We start from the raw sequence: 24,074 nt of genomic DNA, 5'->3' as shown, positions 1-24,074 counted from the left end.
TTTAAAAATGGTCCACATCAAAAAAAAAATCTTTAAAAAAAAAGATGCAAATATACTGAGTCCTTCTGCATATTAGGTGTGTGTTACGTGCTGTATTAGTTTCCTATTGCTGCTGTAACAAATTACCACATGCTTAGCTGCTTAAAAATGACACAAGTTTATTATCTCTTCGTTCTGGAGGTCCAAAGTCTGAAATAGGTCTTACTGGGCTAAAATCAAGTGTCAGCAGAGCTGCATTCTTTCTGGAGGCTCTAAGGGAGATTCTATTTCCTTGCTTTTTCTAGCTTCTAGGGGCCACCTGCATTCCTTGGCTGGTGGCTCCTTCCATCTTCAAAGCACATCATTCCAACTTCTGCTTCTACTGATTATCTCCTCTCTCCCCCCCTTCCCTCATCACATGACGTTCTCTGCCCTGAGCCATCTGCTTCCTTCTAATAAGGACCCATGATTACAGTGGGCCCACCAGGATAATCACCTCATCTCAGGATCCTTAGCTTAATCACATTTACAAAATCCCTTTTGCTATGTAAGGTAACACTCACAGGTTCCAGGGATTAGGGCGTGGACATTTTGGAGGGACCACTATTTAGTCTACCACAGATGTCAGGGATACAAGAATGAATCTGATACAACTGCTGAGCTCAAGGAGTCCACAGACTATTGAATAAAACAGACATATTTAAAAAAAAAAAAAAAATTCTAGTGCACATCAGACACCACTCAGGGCTATTGGAAAAGTATAAACAAAGTGCTCTGGGGTAACAGAAGATGGATCCATGTATCTCAACCAAGAAAGGAAGAGAGGGCCTCATGACGAGAGTGATGCAGGCATAGAACTGGGCATTGATACCTGCTTAAACTTGCGGTCAAGGGCATCCAGGGAAAGTGCATTAAAAAGTTGGGAATATTGAACAGGCTGGTGTGATTAAAGCCTGGGAGACAAAAGGAGGAGGAAAACGACAGAAGATAACCCTTTTCCTCTACCTCCCAAGATTCTTACACTTCCCCAGGTAGAATGACAGGAATATTTATTCTCCTCTTAAGTTTATGAACAGATAACAAAAGACTGAAAAATACTAATACCTAAAATAAAATCAATATTCCATAACTGGATACACACACGTATGTTCCTACATGTGTATACATGTATATGCATGTATGCACGTACATGCGTATATGTGTACACGTGTGTGTCCAACTAAGATACATATATTTTATATATATATAAAATATACAAAAAAACATATATATCCTGGTTATATCTGGTTAGGCCTCTATCCTACCCTTTTTGTGTCCCACATCTAGCTACACATGCCCTTCATCCTAATCATATTCAAACACACATGACCTCCTCCAGTTGACCATGCTGCCTTCTGCTTTATGCCTGTGTTTTAGTTCACAGTCTTCCTTCTTCCTTCTTGTCCTCCCCAGGGCAGATGGCCCCCTTCAGCTGTCATCTTCTAGTTAAGGCTTCCCTGATCTCAACTGACTGCTCCCTCCTTTGTGTCCCATGGCACCTTCTATCATGATGTCTATAACTCTTTATTGGAAGTTTCTTATAGATCCATATCTCCCTAGTTTTAAGTTTCCAGAGGTAGAACAGGCAGGTACCCAATTGATATTTGTTGACTGAATGAATGAACATGGTGATAGAAGAAACATCAAGTTCATTATTCAGTCTCTCTAAGGCAAAGATATATTCTTTCCCTCAAAATCCATTTATAGGCCCAGAGAACAATTTTTGTTTATTGACTATCAATAATTAAAGGTAAGAATGTCCAAAGGTAGTGCTGTTTTTGAAATATAAAATATTCCATGACTTAAGGGGCAAAGAATGAACCACGTACACAATATGGTCGGTAAAACTTATTTGATTAAAATTTTTAAATTTTATTTATTCTGCCATTATGTTAAAAAAAAGAGTAGAAATTAAACTATCACCATCTTAAATTTCACGCGGCAATAGGATTATAATTTGTAATACTAAAACAGTGGGACATTTTTTTTTTTTTTTTGCGGTACACGGGCCTCTCACCGCTGTGGCCTCTCCCATTGCGGAGCACAGGCTCCGGACGCACAGGCTCAGCGGCCATGGCTCACGTGCCCAGCCGCTCCGCGGCATGTGGGATCCTCCTAGACCGGGACACGAATCCGTGTCCCCTGCATCGGCAGGCGGACTCTCAACCACTGCGCCACCAGGGAAGCCCGGGACATTTATTTTTGTTCCATGTGTGCTGAAACAGCTACAGCTTTACTCTTCAGGGATATATTTATGGCCATATCAGTCAACAAGCCCTGAGAAACACCTCTCAGGGAATATGATCACCGCTGATGGCAGAAATAAATTAATAAGCATGCTAATGTGTGCTGGGTGAGATTGTTATTAATGTGTTTGCCTACAGAGCCACCCCGAAGCACACTCAAATGAACCCTGAAAAAGAGTGTCAGGGAAATGTGTCTAAATCCTCCCTCAGGTGGCGCAGTGGTTGAGAGTCCGCCTGCCGATGCAGGGGACACGGGTTCGTGCCCCGGTCCGGGAAGATCCCACATGCCGTGGAGCGGCTGGGCCCGTGAGCCATGGCCGCTGAGCCTGCGTGTCCGGAGCCTGTGCTCCACAACGGGAGAGGCCACAACAGTGAGAGGCCTGCGTACCACAAAAAAAAAAAAATAAAGAAAGAAAGAAAATAATAAATCCTCCCTCAATCTTAGGAGATAAGGCCTTTTCCAGCAAAAATTGCTTACTCAGTGTCAATTATAATGCAAACATCAGACTGTGATCTAGGCACTTGAAGTTAAAGCTCATAAAGCTCTCTTCAGTAGGAGAAAAATCCAATTCAATGGTTAAATGCCAATCAGGGTGGGATAACTAGGCAGCAACTGAAAACACAAGATTTAGAAATCCACTGCAATTCCTTTGGGGACGCATTACTGCCAAATGGCTGTCAGAAGCAGAACGTAAGTGAGTTAGCACCATTATCTTGGGGGAAACAAAAGAATGACTTCTATTTAAGTGAACACACAGAGGATCCCAGTAAATTTTTGAAAAGTTACATGTTAAATGGGTTTGGAAAACTTTCTTAGCCTAATAAATATGTGCAAATGAATTTGGGTTATGAAAACAAATTAGGAAATAAGTCAAAACCCAAAGTACATTTTTCTCCAACTATTATACATATGTTATACATACATAAAGAATCAAATATCTCCTAAGGGGCTTCCCTGGTGGCGCAATGGTTGAGAGTCCACCTGCTGATGCAGGGCACACGGGTTCGTGCCCCGGTCCGGGAAGATCCCACATGCTGCGGAGCGGCTGGGCCCGTGAGCCGTGGCCACTGAGCCTGCGCATCCGGAGCCTGTGCTCCCCAACTGCAGAGGCCACAACAGTGAGAGGCCCGCATACCAGAAAAAAAAAAAAAAAAAGCTAAGGTAGTCATGAAATTTTGGACTCATGACTGATCTATTCATCCTGAGAAAACATTTAGCCTTTAGAAAAGGGTATTATCTCCTGGGCCAAAAGCAGACTGTGAGCTTCATCATTTGACCTTTTCATCTGCCTTCTCCCAAGCTGTCACCTCTCTGCATTCTGAAAAGGACGAGGAGCATCACTGGGGCTCAAGGGAAAAGACCAGAAGAGACCTGCTCTCAATCACTAACGCAGGAACTCTCCTTCTGTCCACACTATGCCTTGTCCCAGGTTCTTCACCAACCATGAAAAGCAATGGCAGGCAAAGTAGAAGTGACAGGAAAAAGTAGGCATCTGGAAGAGGCCAGTAGTCATGGTTGGTAAGAAAAAGGTGATGTGCCCACATGTGGGCAAGGAAAACATCTCATATGTTTCAAGCTTCATTGATTCTCCTTTTACCAATACATAGGAAAGGAGCCCAATGACAAGTATTGTACAGTGTGGTCCTACCCGCAGCCACAGCTGATTGGTCTAAGTTGACATCTGTCTCAGGCTGGGCCAATCAGCTCTATTCTTCAGGATTATTGATTCTGGGAACAGAAGAGCATGAGTCAGTCCCACATAGTGGCATAAAATATGGGATGTGTGTATCTCAGGAGCATTTGCAGTCACCTTCTCTACACCTGGGCTGCAGTAAGAAAGAATGAAACCAAGGAGGTGAGAGAAATCAAGAGATGGGGAGAGAGTATTGGATACAGACCCAGCTATAGCCTTGGTCTACCAGCAGTTTCACTGTCTGACTCTTCCTTCAATTATTCTCCATTTATTCATGTAAGGGAGGGGTGGCAGAGTCCAACAACATAAAAATGTACTCTTACTCAAGCACACAGACCCAGAGTGCAGAGGTGAATCATTACAGAGTCCAAGAAGAGTAAGTTAGGGGCAAGAAAAAGATCCATTCTCCTCCACATACGAGATAATCCTTGAAAAATAAATTTTCCTAAATTAATTTGAGTTGGTTTTTGCTGCTTGTAAATAAGAATCTAAATACTTGATAAAAATAATAAAAAGGTTTTATGCCTGAGTACCTTTGACTATAATAGGAGACTCAGAGGGATGAGTAGCTTGAGAAGGAAAGATCTCCACGACCCTACAGCCATCTGAGCGTGCACAAGTCCTTTGTCTTGTTGATTGTGGGGTTCTTTAGGAACTGATTACTCATGTGTATGTATATTATGTACATATATATATGCATGTAGGTTTATGCCTATTATGTCTTAGCACCAGAAGTTAAAGCCAACATCTGCTCTCCCTGATTCAGTGCAATCGAGAGATAATGTGAGATTACTGTGGAGGAGTAACAAGAACAATTTTGCAGCCCTCAGAGCAATTTCAAAAGTTTATAATTTTCGGGCTTCCCTGGTGGCGCAGTGGTTGAGAGTCCACCTGCCGATGCAGGGGACACGGGTTCGTGCCCCGGTCCGGGAAGATCCCACATGCCGCGGAGTGGCTAGGCCCGTGAGCCATGGCCGCTGGGCCTGCGTGTCCGAAGCCTGTGCTCCGCAGCAGGAGAGGCCACAACAGTGAGAGGCCCGCCTACCGCAAAAAAAAAAAAAGAAAAGTTTATAATTTTCTAAAACTATATGCAAGACTTTGAGAAAGCATTTAAAATGCTAATGGGATAAGCATTATGGGTGAAAGCATAGAACATGTTGATGTGATAAGATTGATTAGACCAGGTCTCATGCAAGCAATTAGAATAGACACTTGAAGGCAGATTTAATTCCTATCATATCAATGTAAACTATGTACCTTAGCAAAAAGTAATGTCACAAAAAATGCATAATGATATTAACAAGTCTTGATATTTAGATACAGAACACTGAGACTCATGCTAGTTTTCTTGGTCACATCTGGGCAGCCTATTCTACCAGCCTGAAAAATTAAAAACACTCTGAACTAACATTCAGTCTTACTTTGAAAAGAGGAAGCCATTTACCAGGAATGAGTTTTGTCCCACAGGAAAAATATAATTAATTTAGGCAACTTTTAATTAAACAAATTCTAGTTCTCTTTAGAACAGTGTCTCAACAGCTACTTCAAAACACACAAATACCTGACAGCTAACTGTCCATGGGTCCTCAAACCTCCCAAATCTGTCAGTTCTCAGGGCTCAAGAGCTCCCAAGGCAAACAAATCTTCACTTCCTGAGTGAGTAAGCGGAAGAGACAGTTTTTAGCAGACTCTACCATTATAAAAGGCAATACTGTCCAGGAGAGCTTCTTCTCCAGATTTTGCAAATTATTAACACTCCTGAACATCTATTTAAACTTGAAACAGACTGGCTTTTTCATACAGTAAAGGGTCAATTTCTCTCCCAGATCCCTTATACCACAAAGTGGAGAGGAAGGGTGAGCACAGGTGGTTGAGGGACTCACTTCACAACTTTCCACCAACATAGATGCATTCCTTAACACAGAGGGGACCAAGGGGCCAGAGAGAGCCAGCTGTGGCTCCATCTAAGTCTCTTGTTCCTCCAGGTGCTGAGGCTCTGCACCTCTATTTTAAAAGGCTTTGCCTTATTCTCTTAAAATGCCATAGGGAAGAAGTGACCTAAGTGGCCTGAGCTAACAGGAGCAACCTCCATGGCCACCAGCATCACCACCCCACCTCTTACCTGCCTTAAGCACCAGTGTGATCTGTCCATAGATATGGTGCACAAAGCATGTGGGGAGGACAGGGGACCAGGAGGAAAGAAGCACAGGATCTTCTGTTTGCATCTTTCTGACACCAGTCCCTACCTAGTTATACCTTCTTGTGCCAGACTTCAGGATAGAACTCCTTTTAAAAATAGCAAAACACACTGCTAAAGGTTTTCTGAATGAAGCTTCAGTCCCCTGCACAGAGGGCAGAACCACCGCGCCGGGTTCCTCCTTAAGCAACGATCTTTGTCACAGGCTCCCCTGCTTTTACCATCATCTGACTGGTGCCAGAAAGTTTTGATTTACAAGCTGGAGACTCAGTGAAAAGAGCCCTTAAAACGTTTCAAGGAGCAGATTTTTTTTTTTTAATGAGCATATTTAGGTTGTTATGAGTCAAGTTCAAAACTCAAGTCACATGAACAATTTTTATAGGGGGAGGAGTAACCTGATGCTCAAATTCATTTGCCTCCCATTTGAAGTAATTCATCTTCAAAATTTCTGTGAAAATTCTACAGAGTTGCCCAGAAAACGGCACAACCATCTGTAAGTAAAAACAAAAGCTCTCTATAGTATATATCACAGGTTCAAAGCACTTTGGCATCAGCAGATTGAACACGTTACTAAAAGAATTTAACTGCAAGAAGAGCTACCATAATTACACAGCAGCTGGTCTAATGTTGACAAAACAACTTTTAAAGGCTTCCAGAAGCCTTAAAGGCTTATCAATTAAAAAGGCATGAATAGTAATGTGCATCCTATCCTTAACACCACGAGCTGCATCTCCTGCCAATACAGTGAGGTTTTCATTTTGGAACAACCATTTCTTACATCTTACGATTCAGCCAAACACGTGAATAAATTCTAAGTTATGTCTAGGTGAGACTATTATACTTGAAATAAAATAACTCCATAAAACTCGATTATAAACATTGAACTTAATGAGCATTTCCATACTGGCAAAGTTCTTATCGAAATGCCAACAGCTCATGCCAGAGTTTGTGCTTACTTTACCAAGAGCAAGCAGAGAAATGGTTTAGATTACTGTCTACGCCAGCCAACAACGTGTTAGAGGCAAAATGAATGAACGAACAAATGAATGGGTGGATGTTGGAATGAGACTGTTGGAAGCATCCCAGGTACACTGACTTACTCCCCTGGAGACCTGCCCAAGTGGTCATATGGAATGGCCTTCTCTGCCAGGACCAGAAAGAATTTCCTTCAAGGTCCGTCTCTCACAGGAACCCTTCTCCACACTTCCCACAGGCTTGTTTCTTGTCTGAATCCCTTACATTCGGAAAATTAGGAAGGATTTTACATATCACTGCATCTGATCCTCTTTGGGGCCCTCAAACTTTTTCTATATAGGGGCAGATAGTAAATAATTTAGGCTTTGTAGGTCGGTGGTCTTGTCACTACTCACCTCTACCGTTGCAGTGTGAAAGCAGCCTTGCACGCTTAAACCAGCATGGCTGGATTCTGATAAAACTCTATTTATAAAAAGAGGCAGGGAGAGGATTTGGCCCAAGGTCAGTAGTTTGTTGACCCCTGCCCTACAAGCACGAGTCCCCACGAGTCCAGGAAGTCTCTCTGGGGACACCTCCAGCAAAGGGGGCTAATCCCCTCATAGCTGTCTCTTCTATTTCCTGAAGCTTTCTCTTCTCTCGACTGAAATGAATCTCCCCACAACTGGCAGCCACTGTCACATCTTCATCTTCTGCCTAGCCTTCCTGTCCTAAATCATTCTCCCTCACCAGAGAGCTCTGCACAAACAGGCCTTCAAAAACCATTTATTTAATTAGAAAATAACCACCAGTTTTGTCTTCTGGAGCCCCGGAGGGGAAGCGTAGTACCTCTTCCACCCGACGGCCCTTTATGTCTTTGAGGACAAGTACGGGGGGATACGCATTCACTGTCTGACCAGGCATTGGGGATCTATCTCACAGCGTGTTTCATTGTTAGCTTTCTTCATCCGTGTACACATTTATTTATTTATTTATTTATTTATTTTTGGCTGCATTGGGTCTGTTGCTGCATGCAAGCTTTAGTTGTGGTGCACGGGCTTCTCATTGCGGTGGCTTCTCTTGTTGTGGAGCACGGGCTCTAGGCGCACGGGCTTCAGTAGTTGTGGCTCACAGGCTCTAGAGTACAGGCTCAGTAGTTGTGGCGCACGGGCTTAGTTGCTCTGCGGCATGTGGGATCTTCCCGGACCAGGGCTCGAACCCGTGTCCCCTGCGTTGGCAGGCGGATTCTTAACCACTGCGCCACCAGGGAAGTCCCTGTGTACACATTTTTTTCCTCATCATTTAGATGGCAAGTGAAGCATAGCCCCTGGCACATAGGCTCCATGTGGTTTTAAGAGTGAGAGTAACAGAATAACCACAGAAATACCCATCAACAAATCTTTTTAAAAACCTTTCTCCACAAATTCAGCGGGGACAGCTCCTCACTGCAGCGGTAAATTGCTAGTATGTGGAATTCTTCCGAGGTGAAAACTGACATTGAGAGGCAAAAGCCTTCCTTCCTCTCTCCCATCTACCGCCCATCGGGACCCAGGAGTATAATTTTAATGCACTACACTTCATAACACCAACATCCCAACTGAGAGTTCTGAGGCTGGGCCCACTGGGGTCCTGGTCACATACTCGACCCTTCTTCTTGCCCTACAGTGGCCCTACCTTAGTCATTTTAACATCCTGTGCTCTGTATCCCTCTCCTTAATAATCCCCACCCAGAGCAATACACACACCGTTGGTATTTATCAACGGTATTGATACCAATGGTGTGATTCAAGAGTGGATTATTGAAGGCCTGCTATGTGTTTTCGCATAAATACCAATGGTGTATATATTGCTCTATGTGGAATCTAAAAATAATGGTACAAATGAACTTATTTATAAAACAGAAATAGAGTTACAGATATAGAAAACAAACTTATGGTTACCAGAGGGGAAGTGGGGGGAGGGATAAATTGGGAGATTGGGATTGACATATACACACTACTGTATATAAAATAGATAATTAATAAGGACCTACTGTATAGCACAGGGAACGCTACTCAATACTCTGTAATGATCTGTATGTGAATAGAATCTTAAAAAGAGTGGATATATGTATAACTGATTGACTTTGCTGTACAGGAGAAACTAACACAACATTTTAAATCAACAATATTCCAATAAGGGCTTCCCTGGTGGTGCAGTGGTTGAGAGTCCGCCTGCCAATGCAGGGGACGTGGGTTCGTGCCCTAGTCCGGGAAGATCCCACATGCCACGGAGTGGCTGGGCCCGTGAACCATGGCCGCTGAGCCTGCGCATCTGGAGCCTGTGCTCCGCAACGGAAGAGGCCACAACAGTGAGAGGCCCGCGTACCGCAAGAAAAAAAAAAAAAAAAAGCAATATTCCAATAAAAATTTTTTTAAAGAAATAAGTTAAAAAATATACATATATTCTGTAAGCCTTATTCACAAAGGTATAATATTGATAAAAGAAGAATTATTAAAATGATTTCCTAAACTGAAAAAAAATATTTAATAAAAAATGAAAAAAAACCTTAAGAGTACTCATAAATGAGCAACCCTCCTCAAGGAAAGAAAGTGGGTCACTCACAGAATCCCTACTTTCAAAACACTAGTGAGATTATCTCACAGTGTTACCTCTAAAATCTACTCCCCAGGATAATTCTCTTTCATAATCAGTTATAAAATATTCAATGATTTTAATAGACTATTCTTAATATACTTTTTAATATCAAAGGTCTTTAAGATCATAACAGTGACCTCATCTCTTCCAACATCACTCTGCCTTTCTATATTCCTTCTCCCCACTCCCATGAAAGACAGGGAGGAGGTATTTCACAAAGTCCTGTCCTGTCTCCAGTCACTAGAAGCAACTCTGGGGGCTGTGTATAGATGAGAAAGATATGCTTGTGGACACTCACCAGTGTGGTGGAGAGGACCCAGCAAGGACAGCGTGAGCATCTGCCCACTCCATGCTCCAGCAAGCCCAAGACCAGCCGTCAGCTTGGCTGTGCTGTCCAGGTCAGCAGACACTAGCCACATGTAGCCACTTAAATTTAAGTAAATTAAAATTAAATAAAATTTAAAATTCAGTTTCTCAGCTACACCAGCCACATTTCAGTCACTCAGTAGCCACATGTGGCTAATGCTTCCATATTGGCCAGTGCAGACACAGACTATTTCTGTCACCATGAGGGAGACTAGAACATTCTACTGGACAGTGCTTGAGGGTCCACTGGGCTGCTCACTGATGCTGCTCTCCAGCCAACACCTAGGGGGCCTCATAAACTGTCACAGCCTGCTGGAGCTGTGCTCTGTACCTCCCTGAAACCCAAAGAAGTGGGGATACAGAAATGTCACACAAGGTTATGCCAAACCACTAACAAGACATTGTTTTAAAGGCATTCTTTAACTAAAATGAACAAAGAAATACACAACTTGCTCTTACTTCAGGGAGTTCTGTTGAAGTCCTCAGCTTTCCCAACTCCATGAGAAACTTTTACCCAGAATAAAAATGAGACTTGAACCTCATCTAGATTCTAGTAAAAAGTAGAGGGAGAGGGAACAAGAGGCAAAATTTTTCTAATCATTTGTTCTGAAGTTGGCATCCTTTGTATTGTTTTATGAAGTTCGTTTTTGTTTTAATTATCATTTTGCATCAAAAAAGAAGGCAGAGGCTTTTTTTTTCCTTTATAAAATATGACCCCAAAGTTCCAATGAAAGCGTTAAAATACTTACGTGCCTTAGATTTGTGAAGTTGTTCAATAATCTGCCTCTAGGTAACACAGCATACAATTTTTTCAGGTTTACTGAAACTGCCATCTCTCTAAGATCCAAGAACAAGAGAAAGTTGCTAATAAATTTTAAATTTCCCACACAGTGACTTTGGAGAACATAAAATTAGGAGAGGAACTAAATTCAAATTCCAAGCTGCTTTCTGAAAGACGAGCTGACCACCAGATAGTCTATGAAACATCTGTTTTGATAAGAGATGTACTTAAAATTCCTCACGTCAGTTTCAAGTTACTACAAAATATAAGGCAGCACTAGCTGCAAGGATTAAGGGGGAGAAGCTGTTGCTCAAGTGTCGCGAAACACTCAAGATTTTAATGGGACTCAAAACTCTATCATTTGCATATCGTGATCCTGGGAAATAGACTGAACAGAGACTAAAGTCCCATCCCTTCCGCAAGCGAGAAAATTCTACCGTGATCTTGGTATGTTTTCCCTTACTACCTCCCTGCTAAGGGGCTGTGCTGTGTTTAATTCTCATACCTTTTAACCAAATGTCCTCTCCTCGTTATTTCTACCCCTCCAAATATTATCCATCTGCAAGGACCAGTTCTATTCTCACACTCTCCATGAAAGCTGTTTCAACTCTTCTGGCCCACACATTCCTAACTCCTCTCAAACAGCTGTAGCAAAAAATAAAGGACCCTACAACTGCCACTTACTTGTGCGCACTCTGCTCTGACAGGCCAGTCTGATCTCCTCACGCTTATGGATCAGCTCCCGTTTCATGGCTTTTGCAGACATAGTGAAGTCCCCCAATTACATCTTCAGCCCAGATCTCTCCCCTGAACTCACAGTCATACCCTCAACCACTGACTCCCTGTCTGCATGTGGAAGCCTGACAGGCATCTCAAATGTAAGGTGTCCCAAGCTGATCGAACCCTCTTCCAAACCTGTTCCTCCTCAGCCTTCCCATCTCAATACATGACAGTCCCACCCTTTCAGTTATCTGGTCCCAAACCTTGGAACCATCTTGGACTCTGCTTTCTCACTCATGCCCCACATCCTACCCTTCAGTAAATCCTGTCTCCTCCACTCTTTCCAAACAGACAAAGAATGCCCCTTTATACCACCTCTACTGCAACCACCTGGGTCTAGGCCAGTATCCTCTGGATTACTGCAGTAGCCTCCTTCAGCCTTGCCCCCTCCCTCCTATTATTGATTCTTACAGTAGCCAGTGATCTTTTAAATCATACATTTAATCAGGTCATTCCTTGGTGCAAATTCTGCCAATGGCTCCCCAACTCACTCAGTCCCAAGAAAGGAAGGAAGGAAGGAAGGAAGGAAGAAAGAAAGGAGAGAAAGAGAGAGAGAAAGAGAGGGAGGGAGGAAGGAAGGAAGAGGGAAAGGAAGGGGGGAAGGAAGAGGGAGGGAAGGAGGAAACATCTCCCAGATAACTTCTAAAGGCTCTGCAGGATGGAAGGGCTGCCGCCTTATGTCTCTGACCTTTTACTACTCTCCCCCCAGCTTATTCCACTCCCATCACTGGTCTCCTTGCTGTTTTGAGAGCCAGTGACTTCATGATGCCACTGTAGCACCTTTGCATTTCTGCCTGGAAGGCTCTTCCTGCAGAGGTCCCCAAGGCTCTCTCTCTTACCTGGTCTAGGTGCTCACGTGACACCTTCACAGCGGGGTCTCCATGACCACTATATTTAAAGTTGCCAACTGCCTCCCACTCACCTCTGACATTCCCTCTCCCCCACCTCTGACATTCCCTCTCCCTCTTCCCCACTTTAGTTTCTCCATAGCACTTATCACCACCTGGCATACCACATATTTTCTTATTTATGTGCTTATCTTCTGCCACTATCCCTCTAGAATGTAAGCTCTATGAGGACAGGGATTTTTGTAAGTCTTATTTACTGCTTTAGCCCCAAAGACTTTTGCTTATTATTTCATTCACTATTGTGTTTCCACCTTGAACTGTGATTGGCATGAGTTCGTTCTCAAATATTTCAAGACAGACACAGAGAGAAGCCAGTCCAAGTTCTATGAGGACAGTTCCCACGCCTTACCCTTTCTTTTTATATCTCTGGGTAGGGCCCAGAAAAGAAGAACTTGTTGCTTAATTATTGCTGTGTTTGCACTGGCAAGTATAAAATATTCAGTCATTCAAATTTTGGGACACGTTAAATGTAGACAGTGTTGATGCAGTATTAAAAGATATAACTATTTTTTCAAGATTTCAAAGCTATTCAAACTTAAAGCTCAGTAAGAGACAGTTTCTTCAGTGCTGCCAAAAAAATGACACAAACACCTGCCCAAAAAAGATGGGAAAGGAAACCTTAGTACTGTCATTTGTTGGGTAGATTACAGCAAATAAAATCAACTTCAATGCCAAGCCCCCAAACAAGTCATTTGAGTTCTTTTGTCATTAGCTTGATTATTAAAATAAGCAAGTGCTTGGGCTTCCCTGGAGGCGCAGTGGTTGAGAGTCCGCCTGCAGGGGACACGGGTTCATGCCCTGGTCTGGGAAGACCCCACATGCCGCGGAGTGGCTAGGCCCGTGAGCCATGGCCGCTGAGCCTGCATGTCCAGAGCCTGTGCTCCGCAACGGGAGAGGCCGCGGCAGTGAGAGGCCCGCGTACCGCAAAAAAAAAATAATAAAAATTTAAAAATAATAATAAAATAAAATAAGAAAGTGCTTTTCATAAATCAACTTCACTTTGCCAAGTGGTGATGCTGGTAAAGCCCTAGACAAATTGGTAGGAAATTATGGATATTGGAGGAAAGCAACAGAGAAAGGAGGAGACTTCCCCGCTCCTGTTTCAAAAGAGGATATACCCTATCATCTCTTTTCTTTATTGAGCGATAGCTGATGTACAATATTATATGGTACAGGTGTACAACATGGTGATTCACAATTTTTAAAGGTTATACTGCATTTATAGTTATTATAAAATACAAGCTATAGTCCCTGTGTTGAGCAATATAACCTTGTAGCTTATTTATTTTATACATAATAGTTTGTACCTCAGTCCCCTACCCCTGTCTTTCCCCTCCCCCACTCCCTCTCCCCACTGATAACCACTATTTGTTTGTTCTCTATATCTGGGAGTCTGTTTCCCTTTTCAAACAACTAATCTTTAACAAAGGAGACTTACTAGTCAAGAAGTCTAAAAAATGGCTAGGAAGACAATCTTTCTACACATCCAGAGTACAGCCTATAAAGCAACAACAATCAAGTACAGACCAAATGCAAACCAAATTCTTTTTCACATAAGATGAAGTTTATGCTGAAAGCTTTACGGAAATCAGCATCCCTAAACTGACTGAACATTCCAAAGGGGGAATGCTGTAACGCCCAAAACAAAGCCTACTTAGGGGTTTTAAGGCACTTGGGTTCAGTCCCACAGAGGGCATCTCATTCCTATGTGAGATGACTCGAGTCTCCTCCAAAGTTCATTGAGCTTCTGTGGTACAGAACCAACTACATCTGTTTGGTTTTGTGAAATCTGTGCAAAACTTTCTGAGTAGAATTCTTTTATCTGAGTACCTTTCGAAGCAGGAAAATGAACATTAAACATTAATTAGCATCATGTTGGTGGGTTATAAAAAATTTACTTTTAATTGTTAAGAAAACAGTCTTGTATGGTAGGTAATGGTTACGTTACTGGAATGACAGTGGTGACAATTAACAGGAAGCACTGCTCGTTAACTAACCTGTTAATTTATTCAGCAAACACTGATGGACTAGGGAGAATGTCTGCTCATCAGATATCTGCTGAGCATCTAGTCTGTGCCAGGGCTTGCAACGCGCAATGAACTAAAAGCTCTGTTCGTATGTTTAAGGGAAGAGAAAAGGCAGCCTCTAAAAATAAGAAAGCTGAATTCAAAAATCTAGGCACAGCGCAGCTTGGAATCCTTGTGGAGACAGTGCAAGGAGGTGAGGAAAGTCTTATGAATCAAGCCAATATGATAATATGTATATTATCACTTGGGAAAAAAATAGTTACAAATTGTTCACCAAATTTCAAAACTCAATTTAGAGTATAAAAATATAATTAAATGCGTACAACTAATTCCAACTATTTTAACAAGACAAGAAAAACTAAATAGGAATATTGATGTTTCATCAGAGATAAGCCTGAATTCAAATAACAGAACATTTGACAAAGATTCTTAAAAATTTTAAATAAGGGTGGAGGACAGACAACCAAACTTTAGAAATAGTGTAACATGTAAATTTAATTTAATTGTAAAAGGGAAATTATTATCATATTTTGGCTTTTGTATCCTAACATTATCTAAAAAATTATCTCTTTAAAAACATATCAAGAAAACTGAACTCATAGCCCACTGAAAGTTGTCTGCTATAGGTTACCTGGAGAGATTTAGATTATTCTAACTGCAGAGAAGTCACAAAGTACAATGATGACAATATGAAAAATAGGCATCGTGAATACTTATTCTCTCTTTCTAACCCAGAGTTACGCCCTGTTCCCCGCCAATCCCCAACCACCTCTGAAAGGGGAGCTATTTCAGCAAGAGGCGGCAGAATCCAGACCCAGCCACGCTGTGCCCTGAACTTCCGCTGCCACTCCCTCCACAAAACACTCCCACTTTTATGAGCTCCTCATCCCGCAAAGGGTGAATCTGGCAGGAGCCAACTAGATTGGTGCCGGTGAGGCGATGTGTGATAAACGTCTTCTGTAATCCTGAAGATGAAGGGAAGAACAGTGCACATTTTGTATACGTTCAGTATTCATCTTTTCATATTTATGCTACAGCTCTGTGGTTAATTGCACTGCTTTGCTCAGAAATGCCTCTGTCAGAATGAACAGTCTTTTATAAATTGTTCCTTTATGAAATATTATCCCGTCTATTAATAAACGTTTCAATATTTTTGTTAGGGGGTGTGTGTGTGTGTATTTGGGGAATTCATTATTTGTGTTTTGACTCTCTGTGACTTTATGTAGTCTAAAATACAATGGTTAAGGGAAAGTGCATAGCTTGCAAGTTTGCACTCTCCTAGTGTCTTCTTAAAGTAGACGCAGGGATTTTCTAACAGAGTACATTCTTTTTTTTAATTAATTAATTAATTAATTTATTTTGGGCTGGGTTGGGTCTTCGTTTCTGTGCGAGGGCTTTCTCTAGTTGCGTGAGCGGGGGCCACTCTGCATCGCAGTGCGCGGGCCTCTCACTGTCGAGGCCTCTCTTGTTGCGGAGCACAGGCTCCAGACGCGCAGGCTCAGTAGTTGTGGCTCACGGGCCTAGTTGCTCCGCGGCATGTGGGATCTTCCCAGACCAGGGCTCGAACCCGTGTCCTCTGCATTGGCAGGCAGATTCTCAACCACTGCTCCACCAGGGAAGCCCCAGAGTACATTTTTGATCACAAGGTTTATACAACATAAAAACTCTTCAAGATAAGAGGCAAGGGGCTAGCTAGAAATGTAACTGTAGATTCACAGAATTTAAAACCCAGAAGGACCTCAGACAAAGCTAGTCCAATATTTGGTGTTGCACAGAACGCTGACCCAAAAGATGCACCATCAAAATGGGTTCCATTGTCAAACAGGTTTGGTTTTCACCGAAGAGTATACCACCTTTCAGGTATTTAGAATGATCATTCACTTCCTAAAAGTTCTGAAAAGTCTTGCAATTGAAAAGCATTTAACCCATTGTTTCCCAAACACTTTTGACCATTGGACTTTTATTTCCCTCAGCATTCCAAGGAACCAGTGTCTCTTCCTGCAGATCCTGCTCTAGAAGTGCTGATCGTGTACAGTCATTTTACAAATGAGGAAACAGACGTTCAAAGAAGTTAACCGGCTTGGCCAAAATCCGGGAAGGAATTGGTGGTTGATAATTCAGCAAATAGCCTGATGAGAGTTTAGATTAAAAGTGGGAAATAAGCAAAGATCCCAACATCTTTCGTTTCCACCCATACCTCACCACAAGATCGTTGCCTCTTCTGTGTCTCTGTCTTGGTCCCCTTGGAGACTTAGATTCCCTCAACTTTTACTTGCCTACGTGACCAATACGCAGTTGTTAACCAGCTTGGATCCATTCATCAGCCAGCACGTGCTTCCCCTGAGGAAAGCCTTTTAACAGTAATCTTTTAGACTCTACAGTTGAGACTATGACTCAGCACCCGAGTGGCCCTAATGGAGGCTGCAGCAGGAACACAGCCGATAACTTAAGGCAGATAGAGCTTTGTGGCTCTCCTCAAATTTATTTCTGTATATCTTAGGGCTTCCCCAGATTACGAGCGGAATCAGATAGGACTGGAAAGTTTTCTTCAATCAGTTATAAAGCAGGTGATCCTTTCCTTATTGTAAGTCCTCCAGATCCTTCTTTTCTGTACTCTTTTTCTTCTTTCCATTTCCCATGTTCAACCTTATTCAGGACACTGTTCCAGGAGAGATCTGAAACCCTCCTGCAAGGTCAAAACCTCCCAGAAACTGTAGGAAATGAGTTTACCCACTTGCCTGAAATGTCTTCTAGGTGCCACAGCATTCAACATTTCTTGAATTTGCTTTGGCCTAGCTGAAAATTACCCCTTCTAGCAAAGGTCTCTCTGACATAGTTCCCAAGCTGAGAAGAAAGTACCATTACAAACAGTACCTCTCTTTAAATTGCTATTCCATTATATGATATGTATTGCCTTTCATTTAGAAAGTTGAGCCTCCAAATAGCTTTGATGGGAAAAATATCTCTTGCATCCTGTTGATTTTTACTTGCCTGGTTTGGCTCTCCCAAAGAATAACACTATGGGTAACAGTAGAAAATGAACTCTGAGTTATTTCTCAGAACTGGGTGGAGTTGATGCTGATCCAGCCACATCTCACCTGGCGCCCCCAAAACAACATTTTAAGTCAGCTGGCTGTGATTCCAACCTATGACAATGGAACAGGAAGAAGAATCCTGGCTATCAGAGACTAAACAGATCTAGCCTTGTCTAGCTCTCTGTTTAAAAAGCATCAGCCCGAACTGTGTGTTGAAAACTCATGCAAAGAGTTTTCAACAGCCAAGAAGGACTTTGTATATCTTTACCTATATAAGGCAAGTTTGATATATTGTCTTCTATTTTATGCTATTAAGGATAAAGATCAAACACATTGAACATATGCTATATACATATAGCTAGGTAGCCACCGTGTAACCTAGAGAAAAAGAATGCAACTAAGGTAGTAAGAAATTACATACGAATAATTAAATCTGGGTGATGGGAAGAGAAATGATTATTTTCCTCCTTGAACCTTTCTGTTGTTTTTGGTTTAGCAGAAATTATCTATATACTTCTAAAAAGCACAGTACAGCTTAGTATGAAAGTGTGAAACAGCCAGCTTTTTATTTCCAGGTGGGAAGACGGCACATCTAACTTGCCCAAGTCCTAGGTCATGGTGATTGATGGCTTAGAGTCTATTCAGTAAAGACCCTCAATATCTAGAGGGTACTCCTAGGAAACAAAAGCAGCGAAGTGTCTCTGAGGAGAACAGTCACAGCTTGTGATATTTATTTGTTCTTGGTGGACATCCAGAGACTAAACTTAGATGGCAATTGTCATAAACTACAAAACCCAAACTTATCCCTTCCATCTAAATCAATCTTCTGAGATCCCCCTCCCCTCCCCTACCCCCCAGCCCACCCCCAAGCCTTACAGCTTTTTCTCTATGAAAGTAGTAAGTCTATTCAACATATTCTTTGAAGGCTTACTCTGTGCAAGACAATATACTCATGCCAGCATTCAAGAGAAATAAGACATGATGTAAATAAGCTAGAATGTAAAAAACAGTAAGTTAGTACAAAATACAGGTATACGTAAAAGAGGAAAATGTACACTGATGAAAATGAGGAGAAAAGGTTTCTTTGGGGAGACCGCATTTGAACTAGGCCTTGAAGGTTTAAAAAGAATTGTCAATTGGGAAATACTGGATAAAAGGACACTCCTGACTAAGGACACACTGACCAAGAACAAGTCAGAATTGCTACAAAAGTTTCTGTGCGTTCATTCGGTTGGGTGACTGGGAATATGAATTTTTAAAATTCCATAAAGGGAAATCCTTCTATGAAGTTATACATAAAAGAAAAACCATGTACTTCTTAATACCATTCCTTTGATCTTGTACAGAAAGACCTTACATAAATTCAGAATATTACTTCTATTAAAGTCAGTATTTTTAAGAGTTAACATTTTTAGAACACTTGAAAGTCAACTTTTTTATCTTTAAGATAAAAAGTTCTAAGAAATTAAATGTATTCCGCATGGATAATCAAGTCGAAACAACAGGCAAGATCTACAGAGCAAGAAAAGAACAAATTCCAGGGAGATATGCTAGATACTTTAAATTTTTTATTATAGATCTCCAAGAACTCTGTCTTGTAACTTAGTTTGTTCTAAATACCAACATTATGCCACACTTCTAGTTGCTCAAAACCATTTTATTAGATCAGCATTACTGGGTAGTTTTAAATGTCAAAAAATATAGGTTGGTTCCTCCTCACCTAGGAATTTAAAGTTTAATTAGTGCAACCCCTTGATTTTATAGTTGAAGCAGATGAAGCCCAGACACTGGGTGCCTAACTTGCTAAAGGTCAGTCAGCTAGTTAATGGTCACCAGTTGAACTGGAGGAAACTAAATAACTTGTCTAAGGTCACAGAGTTGGCAACTGGCAGGGCCAGAATTACAACATGGGAAATCCCAGGCCTCTAACATTGCTCTACACTGCCGTCTCTGCCAATGGAACAGTCGCAGAATCCCTCATAAGCAGGTAGAGTCCTGCAGATGAAAAGCCATACAAATAAAAAGCAGAGTAATAAATGCTATTACTATAAGTGCAAGTAAGTGTATATATTATCTAAATTGCTTTAATGGTATAAAGAAACTAGTATTTCTAGATGTCTTGATGGAAACAAATAATGTGTACATTTGCTAGTTTATATACTGCAAATCTGGTACCTCTTGATTTGAAGGAAGGGGGTACTTCTTGAAAAGGGGGGAAAATGGGATGAGAATAATGCAATCTTTACTTATCCTGCGTTTTAGGGCATAAAAATATTGAGAGATATATTTTTGAAAATGTTTATCCAAAATCCTACCACCCAAACACATTAACTGCATTGTTATTTAATCATTTAGAATGCTTAGAGATACTTGTTTTGATAACTCAAGTAACAATCATGATTTTAAAAAAAAATGTCAGCGATAGGACAATCTTGGCTTTAAGAATTCTTATATCTATGGCTTCTACAAAAAGATGAAGATTTCACGCCCAGTACTTCTGTTTTGCCTAACAATCCGTGATGTGGTAATCATTCATGCATACACCTGAATGTTTTTTGGAATCTATTTTTAATTTTAGCCTGCAGCTCCTCTTGGCAAAAGAGAGAGTAAGGATGGGCAAGTGGGATGCACGACAGGAGATAAGGGTATTACAGTCTTTGAGCTTATTACTTCCTGTCTGAACCCCCTTGCTTTCAAATATCAACAGATGTGTTCTAGTTCTAGTTTTTTATTTTCAGGAAAAATAATCCAAGTTCACTGTATTTGTAACTGTGTGCATGAGAATTTGACTTCCAGTATCTGTATAGCTCTTCCTTTGCAGCAACCTCATAAGGGTAAAAATGTCAATTAGGCTACTAGTTATGGTAGCTAGCCACTAGTTATAACTATGACCCCTACCCCTAATTGGTAGACTGAGAGAAAACTAAAATTATCTGATGGGGACATCATACTTGGGGCTTCTCTGAGGGCCATGGCTCTGGAAACTGGGCACATCCCTTATGGGATCCTTTGTCTATGGAGTTGTTACAAGACATACCAGCTTCCATTAACTTGGTTCTTCATATCCTGATAGTTATAGCAAAAACAGAACGACTTTTGATTTCCCAGTTCTCACTGTCTAAGGAAAGCACAGTGCTCATATTCAGCCACACTTTTCCTTAGTACCAAATACAAAAAAAAAATTATTTAAACATGCTGCCTTTCATATATAGGGAATTCAGGGGGAAAAAACAGGCAAATTTTTCAAATGCAGATTTACAGAAGACATAGAAAAGATAATCAAATGAGCCTTTGTTATAGTAAGACTATTTGAAATCTGAGGTTACAACACTATATATTATTTCCATAATACTTTTTCTTCTAAGAGCAATACATGTTCACTGAAGAAAATTTGGAAAATACTGAAGTAAAGGAAGATAATAAAAACATTTGCAATCCCATAATACCCAGAGATAGTCACTATTAATGTATTGATGCATTTCCTTCTATAATAGATAGATGAACAGATACGGAAAGAAGATTTATACAAACTAACTCAACTACACACTTTTAATGGTATCACACTAATATAGAATTTTATATCCTTTTCTTAACATTAACTTTAACTTGGTGGACACACTTTTTTTTTAAGAAAGCTGAGAGAATATTATCCAGCTATACTGACCTCTGATGGGAATGGAATCCAAAACCATCTCCCATAAATGTGCTTTTCCCAAATACACTTTTCCCAATTACACTTTTTTCCCAAATACACTTTTGCTTTTCCCAAATACACTTATCTTCTAATCTTCCATTTTGACTTTAATCTTCTATTATTTTTCTTCCCATTTAGGCTGTCTTTTTAGTTATTCCTATGATTCAACTTTATCACTGTAGTTTTCACTTACCCATAAGAACTACATACCATCTACAGACATTTATAAAAGTTTAAATAAAACCATCCCCAAACTAGTTCCTGGAAGAGCTTATTTGTCCACTCAGAGAAGTGTCTATCTCCACTCTCTGTTTCTTGTTTCTTGGCCAAAAAAAAAATTCATGAATAGGGAGGAACCAGGATTTGAAATCCAGTCAGGCTTTCTGAAAGTTTAAAAATATCATATTTTGGGCAACACTTTAGCCACAAAGATATTTCCTCCTTAAACTCTAATACATTATTCTCCCTTTCTCCAAAATAAGTTGTACTAACTGTAATCTGTGTTCACTTTGAATACTGATCTATAGGGACATGGATCTGGCCTGATGGCTGCAGGGTCCCCCCTGAAACTCCTCCCCTGACAAAAGCCCCGCGAGGCCGCCAGCCAATGCCCCAGAGAGCTGTCATTTACACACTAAGGTTCAACACACTTGAGTGATGGCCATCTTGGTGATTTAGAACCTAGTCTGTTGATTGGGTCTGGAATATCCTGAGCACTTGCCATCTCTTGATCTATTACCTCCAGTGTGTTTATTGCCTGAGAAAGCCTGGGTATAAGAATGTTACTCAGCAAAAGCAGAAGCAAAGAATTCATTTATACTGTGTTCTCTTTTTATCTCTGAGTATCTGTTTGGTACAATGTAAGCCAAGTATTTCCACAATTCTCCTTTCACAGTATGTAAGAGTCTTTCATTATTATTTTGGGACTCCACTGCAAGAATTTTTCCACATTCATTTTTGGCCATCTCATTTTCAGTGTGCTTGGGATCTGTCACCCTTCAGGGGCTTAATTTAATAAACTGACCCTTCAAATATTTCTACCTACATTAATCCAAACAAAATTAATTCTACTCATCTTAAAAAATATTATGCAATGTGTCATAAATAAAGATCATGAGCAATAGTTTTCCAAGAAAAGATGTGTAAGTGATGGGTTTTTAATAAATAATCAGATAGGCAGATAGCTGTAAGCCCCTTATTGCTAGCTATGCAAGTGAAAACATGATTTCTCTTTAATCAATGTTTTCTGTTGCATTTGTAAACTAGTTAGCGAGGATTTCAGGACTTTTGATGAGTGAGGTTTTTTTTTTTTTTTCCAGAGTGGCTCTGGGTTTATTTAAGTAATCTGTTTTGTCAACTCTTTTTAAAATTAAAATGACACTAATGAAATAATCATTTATTAGGGCTTCACTGTAATTGTCTATTGAACTTATGAGGAGTTTCTGCTTATAGAGTGGGAGACTTACGTATTTCTCAAACATCTATGCCACTATTAGTCACTTGATTTTTCTGAAGCACTACCATAAGGCCATCATTCTTCAGGGTTTTGATTACTTGTATATTTAACAACTCATTAATAAAAATAATATGCCCCTTGGAAAAGGATAGTTCCTTAAAATCCATTATTAGCTTTCTCCTTAAATGTTTATCAGCCCTCACCTTACAGGGAGCTATGTGGTACTTTGCAGAGAGCAAAGCCTTTTGGGAATGGTACATAATGGTCCGGAAGCTATGCGCTGAATAGTAAAAAGAGGTACAGAAATTAGAACTAGGAAAGAAGGAAGCCCAGCATGAAGAAAGGGAGGGAGGGAGCAAGGGAGGGAAGAACTTGGGAAAAAAACTTGACTTGAACTCTGCTATTCACCTTGGAAAAGTCACTCAACTTCTGAGAGCCTCAGCTGTTCCACCTGTAAAATCAGGGTGACTTCCTCACAGATACTTTAATAGTAGATTCCAGTGTGCCATGTAAACTGTACATATGATGCAAAGTATGGTTTTTTACTTGGCATTATTTGCTATAATCAGTCCCGTTTATGCATTCTGTGCTATAAACATTCATCTTATAAAGACTGTCAACAGCTTCAAAATGTAGACCTATGCATTGTAGCTACCCTTTTTGGTCTGGAAGCATTTCTGATATTTTTAACCCCAAAAAACTAATTCACAGTTTTTAACAGCCTTTGTGTGCCTACAAGCTCAAAAGCGTACTGTTTGCTCTCAGGACTAGAGTTCTGTAAAACCTCTTTTTAAACAAGGAAGCCTCTTTTAAGTCCTGTTTCAGTCTGGTGCCTTTGGTCAAGGAGGAAAGTAAAATTGAAAGCAGATAGATGTTTTACATTTAAATGGGTTTACCATAAATGTGTATTAAGCCATTTCATGGACGATTGCACAAATATCTTTTGCAAACTTGGTACACATGAGCACATATACAGTAACCATTAACGTCTTCTAGAGAAATAGGGTGCAGATCTAAAATTTCAAAGAGCTACTTCGAGTAAGAAAACGTAATGGCTTTAAGGGAATTGCCCTAATAATATCAAGGCATCTGCAATGGCTGGCCAGTGAAGAGCAGAACAGAGCATATGTCACTGTAAGTCAATTTAACAAGAAATATCCTTTCCCCTGGAGAATCTAAACTCCCTAGCCTCCCACAAAGAAAACTGAATTTTGGAGGTCACACCTTGGGTGAGTTACCAGAGGGAGAAGCTTAACATTCTTTTTGTCATATGGCTCTGGGAGG

The 24,074-nt window shown here is 40.8% G+C and overlaps 1 protein-coding gene across 3 annotated transcripts in view; it reads right to left on the bottom strand.

Moving 5' to 3' along the window:
• The window catches only part of LYPD6 (LY6/PLAUR domain containing 6), a 109,812-nt gene that overhangs the window by 84,621 nt on the left and 1,117 nt on the right, over positions 1–24,074 (bottom strand). The gene's annotated exons all lie outside the window — the stretch shown is intronic.

Source organism: Stenella coeruleoalba (assembly GCF_951394435.1).
Source record: "Stenella coeruleoalba genome assembly, chromosome: 6".
Lineage (NCBI taxonomy): Eukaryota > Metazoa > Chordata > Mammalia > Artiodactyla > Delphinidae > Stenella > Stenella coeruleoalba.
Note: the sequence above shows the minus strand (reverse complement) of the source record. Positions and strands in the feature narration are given on the sequence as shown.